This window comes from Onychomys torridus, chromosome 3, assembly GCF_903995425.1.
Source record: "Onychomys torridus chromosome 3, mOncTor1.1, whole genome shotgun sequence".
NCBI lineage: Eukaryota > Metazoa > Chordata > Mammalia > Rodentia > Cricetidae > Onychomys > Onychomys torridus.
In genome coordinates this window covers 39,849,516-39,855,777 of record NC_050445.1, presented here as the reverse complement: position 1 = coordinate 39,855,777, position 6,262 = coordinate 39,849,516, and positions in this window count along the sequence as shown.

The window sequence follows — 6,262 nt, the reverse complement described above, 5'->3', positions numbered from 1 at the left end:
CGAACTGTATGCACTCCAGTCCTGCAACTTAATCCTACTCTGTAATGTCAGATTGCTTCTCAGACAGGATGTGAGAGGAGAGCTATCCTGCTGGAACTGGATCCATCTTCAACGGTAGTGAAAGAACACCCAATGTGGCTGAGGCAATGCCCTGGCCGAAAGCAGGGGCCGGCTGAAGCTTGAAGGCTTTTGAAGCTATGATTGTCTCTGTGTGATGAACTGATGAACCTCTGTCTCTCTCAATGTTCTAGAAGCCCCACAGGGGTCAAGACCAGATCTCTCTTACCATACACCCCAGCACTGAGCAGAGTCACTGGTGGCTCTAGACAAAGCTCAATGATGATTTGAACACAAATGGAGTCCCTCACCTCCTTTTTCTTTGGCTGAAAGTTCTTTTCAGACTTGTGTCTCTAGGGCCCCATTGTGTAGGCTTAGGTGCAGAATTTTCTCCTGGCTTCCCTGTCCTCTATGAAGTGCTGGGGTTTCCTGTGTGGGAATTCAACTCAGCAACACTTGCTTCCAACCCTGCTTTGTCCCCTTACTGTTGGACTCTGCCTTTGACAGATAAGTGCATTTCCTCCATAGTTCCCTTCTCCGAGGAGTCTGCCCCTGGCTGGGAGATAGTCCTCTTCTTCCCCAAAACTCCCCAAGGGAAGACAACTTTACATCTAAGCTGTGCACAACCTCTGTCTTTGTTTACCATCAACAGGGACTCTTTCCAGATCAAGGGTTTGCTTCCCACTACATTTAAACTCTGATCAATAAGTAAGTCAAGGAGGACTGGGGATGTGGCTCAGCGGTGGTGGAGTGTTTGCCTATCATGGTCGAAGCTCTGAGTTTTATGCCCATCGACACATAAAACCCGGTGTGGTGGCAAACACTTAACGTAACACTCCAGAGGAAGAAGCAAGAGGAGCCAGAGTTCAAGGTCATGCTCAACTATGTAATGATTTTGAGGGTAACCTGGGCTACATGAGATGCTGTTTCAAAAATGATAATAAGACAAGGGTGGGGAAGAATTCATATCCTTATTGGGAGGATCTACTTTTCAGAAATGCATGTGTTGATTATTAGATACCTTTCTCTCAAACCCTACAGGCTGTGACTGGGCTCCCTTGAACTTACTCACACAGATGACTGGAATTACATTTCTCTGACTTAAGAGCATACCTCATTGTTTGTTTCTAAGATCACCAAGTGCATTTCTAAGTACTAGTCTGTGTCCTAGGGAAAGGATGAAGAACTTGGTCCCCAGTCCTAAAAGAGATCTGGCTTGTCCTGCTGGGATGGAGCAACCCTCCCTGTAGTCAGCTAGGCAAAGCAGGCTCATTTTTAGCCCAGGTGGAGGCACTATGTCCAAGGGCAGCTGGGACTCAAGAGCTACGATTATTCAGCTGGTCATATTTGGTCAGGATTTTTTTTTTTTTTTTGATTTTTGGTTTTGGTTTTTCCAGACAGGGTTTTTTTTAGTGCCTGTCAAGGATCTCACTCTGTAGACCAGGCTGGCCTCAAACTCACAGAGATCTGCCTGGCTCTGCCTCCCCAGTGCTGGGATTAAAGGCGCCGGCTTGGTTTAATTAGCATGCTAAAGCCAGGGTCTGATGGAGCAAACACAAAACCAAACACACACACACACACACACACACACACACACACACACACACACACACACCAAAAAAAACAAAAACAAAAACAAAAACCAAAAAAAAACAAAAAACAAAACAAAACAAAAAAACCCACAAGCAGAGGACCCAGCAAACGATAAACCTGCCTAACTACACACAATCTTTCAAAGCTTTTGTCTGTATTTGTGAAATTATTAACTTGTTTTTTTTTTGAAACAGGGTCTTGTGTAGCCCAAGCTGGCCTCAAACTTACATGTATTAGAGGATGATCTTGACATTATTATTCTCTTGATTCTGCTTCACCACACCCGGTTTATGCAGCATTGGGGTCAGACTCAGGACTAGGCAAACACTCTACCAACAATGTCTAGTGTAAGATTATTAACTTCTAACTGCCAGAGTCAGAAAGTTCCTGTTGATTAGTTTGACCGGGGAATCGATCTTCACAGGTAGCCAAGATTTGATTACATATAAGAGAAAATTCCAGTAATGAAGATTCTACCTTACGGAAGCTTCTCCCACAGACAGCCTGTGAGGATAGGCCTCTATCACACTTCAAAAACCAGGAGCTGTTAGTACAAGGGGATGCTAGAGGTCCTGGGATTTAAGCCTCCTAATGCTGCCTGTAAGTGCAGTATTTAGGGAGAGTTCTGAGTTCCTCAAGCAATTCATTCCTTCATCCAGCATTTATTAAGCACCTGTGTTGGAACACAAAACTTTTTAATCTGGGATATCTGTTCTTTTTTTTTTTTTTTTTTTTTTTTGTGGAGCTGAGGATCAAACCCAGGGCTTGTTAGGCAAGCACTCTACCACTGAGCTAAATCCCCAACCCGGGATATCTGTTCTTAAGTTGTCCCTGTGACTATCAAGGAGACTGCAACATCCCTGATTACAATACGGGTACAACCTTTTCTCTACCCCTTTATCTCTTCTCTGGTTAAGAGATGTCAGTGTGCCAGGCGGTGGTGGCGCTCGCCTGTAATCTCAGCACTCGGGAGGCAGAGGCAGGTGGATCACTGTGAGTTCGAGGCCAGCCTGGTCTACAGAGCTAGTCCAGGACAAGCTCCAAAGCTACAGAGAAACCCTGTCTTGAAAACCAAAACAAAACCAAAGAGAGAGAGAGAGAGAGAGAGAGAGAGAGAGAGAGAGAGAGAGAGAGAGATATGTCAGTGCATGGATGGTAGCAGAGTAATCGGCTGGGAATCAGCTCCCATTTGTTTTTGCTACTGTGGATGCCTTAGGAAGAATGAAAGGCACTTTTCCCCTCCAAGGAGGGTAAGCAGGCGTCTATTTTGGGAAGTCTTCTCTCCAAGAGGTTATAATATGAAGAGATGAGGGACTTTTGTGTGATCTGTCAGTGAGACTGGATTTTACGATTCTCAGAAAGAGAAGCCTAGTGGGTAAAGACACTTGCTGCCCAGCCTGCCCACCTGAGTTCAGTACTTGGATCCACGGCAGAAGAGGGGAACTGACTCTGCTGACCTCCACAAACATGCTGGAGGCACGCGCGCACACGCACACACACACTCTCTCTCTCTCTCCCATGTATATGGACCCAGAATTTCAGGGATTGGAGAGATGGTTCAGTGGTTAAGAGCACTTGCTGACTGCTCTGCCAGAGGACGGAGTTCGGTTCCTAGCATACTCTCAATGCAGCTCACAACCGTCTGTAACTCCAGCTCCGGGGGAATCTGGCCTCACACTTGGCACACACATATACATAAAATAAATCTTTAAATAATTCCTCACTTCTCTTTATATAAAAGGTGGGTTAGAAAGTTGGATGATCAGGGAACAGCAGGTAGACTCCAGGAGGTAGACTCCAAGAGGGATCCAGGGCCAGGTAGTAGGTAGGTGGCAGCCTGGGATGAGCGGTGGGGTCGGAGAGTTAACTCCCCAAGCTTGATGGGGAGCTGGAGCAGGAGGCTGCAGAGACCTCTGGGTGGGGATCATTACAGAGCAGCTGCGCAGGGCACAGAGCAGAAGCAGAGAGGCTCCTGATGAAACACTGGGAGTCTGAGGCACCTCTCTAGATGCCCAGGGCTGAACAGTGATCCATAGGAACAGACCTACCCTGGAATGATAGCTATCAGACTGTCCTCCACAGAGGCAGGTGGGCCTGGGGTTGTTCCTGAAGACAGCCAAGATAAGAGGAACATAATTAACATACCACATGACTTTTTTTTTGGGGGGGAGGGCAGAGCTGAGGACCGAACCCAGGGCCTTGTGCTTGCTAGGCAAGCACTCTACCACTGAGCTAAATCCCCAACCCCCACATGACTTTCTTATAAGGACATCTTAGTTATCCCATTTCAACTTAATCTCCTTTTTAAGGGTATCTTCAAATAAGGCCACATATGAATGGTGTGGGGGTTGGGAGCATAGGCCTCCTCAGTATGCTGCCATAGTGACTCTCGAAAGGCAACTCCCTTGCAGCTCCTCACTATGAAGTCAACTAGCAAAAGTCTTGACTCTGGCTCATATCCCCCTGATAAGGGTTGAGTTGGGCCCTCCTGAAAGATGTGTTGAGCTGGGCTGGTGACTCAGGCCTGTAATCCCACCCTTTCTGGAGACTGAGGCAGGAGAATCAAAATTTTAAAGCATGTGCCATTCATTGGTGGTGAGGACCACCTTTAATCCCAGCACTTTGGAAGAAGAGCTCCCTCAGCCTGGTCTACAAAGTGAGTTCCAGGACAGCCAAGGCTACATAGAGAAATCCTGTCTCGAAAAACCATACTAAACCGCCCCCCCTCAAAAAAAGTTTAAAGGAGGCTACCTGGAGATACAGTGAGTTCAAGGCTAGCCTGAGCAGCTGAGTGAGACCTTGTCTCAAAATAAAAAGGGGAAAAAAGGCTGGGGATATAGGTCGGTGGTGGTGTACTTATCTAGCGTACAGAACTGAAAATAATATTGTTACTAGGCGCTAAAGAAGTCACTCAGGCTGGGCAGTGGTGGTGCACGCCTTTAATCCCAGCACTTGGGAGGCAGAGGCAGGCGGATCTCTGTGAGTTCCAGGCCAGCCTGGTCTACAGAGTGAGTTCCAGGAAAGGCTCCAAAGCTACACAGAGAAACCCTGTCTTGAAACTCCCCCCCACAAAAAGTCACTGAGCAGTTTAGAGTACTTGTTGCTCTTGAAGAGGACCCAGGTTCAATTTCCAGAACTCCCATGATGGCTTGTAATCACCTCTAACTCCAGTTCTTGGGGATCAAACATCCTCTTCTGACTTTGATGGGCACAAGGCACACACACAGTGCAAGAACACATACATGCAGACAACATGTTCATATACATACACATATATACACACATATATACACATACATATACATACACATATATACACACATATATACACATATATACACATACATATACATACATATATATATACATACATATACATACATACATATATATACACATATATATACACATACACACACACACACACACACACACACACACACACACACACACATATATATATGTATGTATGTATATGCCAGTGGTGGAACACACACTTAGGGGGTAGAGGCAGGTGGATCTCTGTGAGTTTGAGGACAGCCTGGTCTACAAAGTGAGATCCAAGACAGCCAGGACTACACAGAGAAACCCTGTCTCAAAAAACAAACAACAACAAAGATAATAGTAAAGACATTGAAGTGATGTGGCCTTATTTGGAATAAGGGTCTTTGTGGAGGTAGTCAAGTTTAGGTCATATTAGATCAAGATGACTTTGAATCCAATGACTGTGGTCCTCATAAGAACAGGGACAATCAGAGCTGAGTGTTGTGGTTCACACCTTCAATCCCAGCACTCAGGGGGGCAAAAGCAGACGAATCTTTGTGCTAAACATTGTCTAAAAGTTTCAGGCCAGCCAGGGCTACACAGTGATACTCTATCTCAAAAAAAAAAAAAAAAAAAATGGGAATCATTGGCGGGGTGGGGAGTGGGTGGTCCTGGGGACTGCTCAATCAGTAAAGTACTTCCCGTGCAAGCATGAGGACCTGAATTCAGATCCCTGAGTAACCCCCCAAAAAAGAAAAACAACACAGGAATCTGGCAGCATAGTGATTGTGATCCCAGAGCTAAGGAGATGAATACAGCAGGATCTCTGGAGCTTGTGAAGAATTCCAATTCAAAAAAAAAAAAAGAAGGTGAGTACAATGGAGGAATGCCTGTACACACACGTAACACCACATACACATACACACCAAAAAAACCAACAAAACAGCAACAAAAAGAGGAAATTGAGACACACATGCTGGGAAGAACTCTGTGACAGCAGACGCAGGGGCAGCAGCAGGAAGAGGCCATCCTGTCACCTTAAGCCACCCCCTTTTGTGCAAGTTGATTACAGCAGCCGCAGGAAACAGTTTTCAGCTGTTTTGTGGCTGGAGACGGGAAACACAGACTCCGGCTGCCTTACTCACTCTCCAGTTGCGGTGGTAAAACATTCTGACAGACGCATTGGAAGGGGGTTATTTTGGCTCACAGATCAAGGGTGTTGCCCGTTACGGTGGGCACATCAAGGCAGCAGGAGCTTGAACTGGCTGGTCACTTGGCACCCACAAACAGGAAGCAGAGAGCTGGACCGCTTGAGCCCAGCTAGCATTCTCCTGTGTACACAGACCCA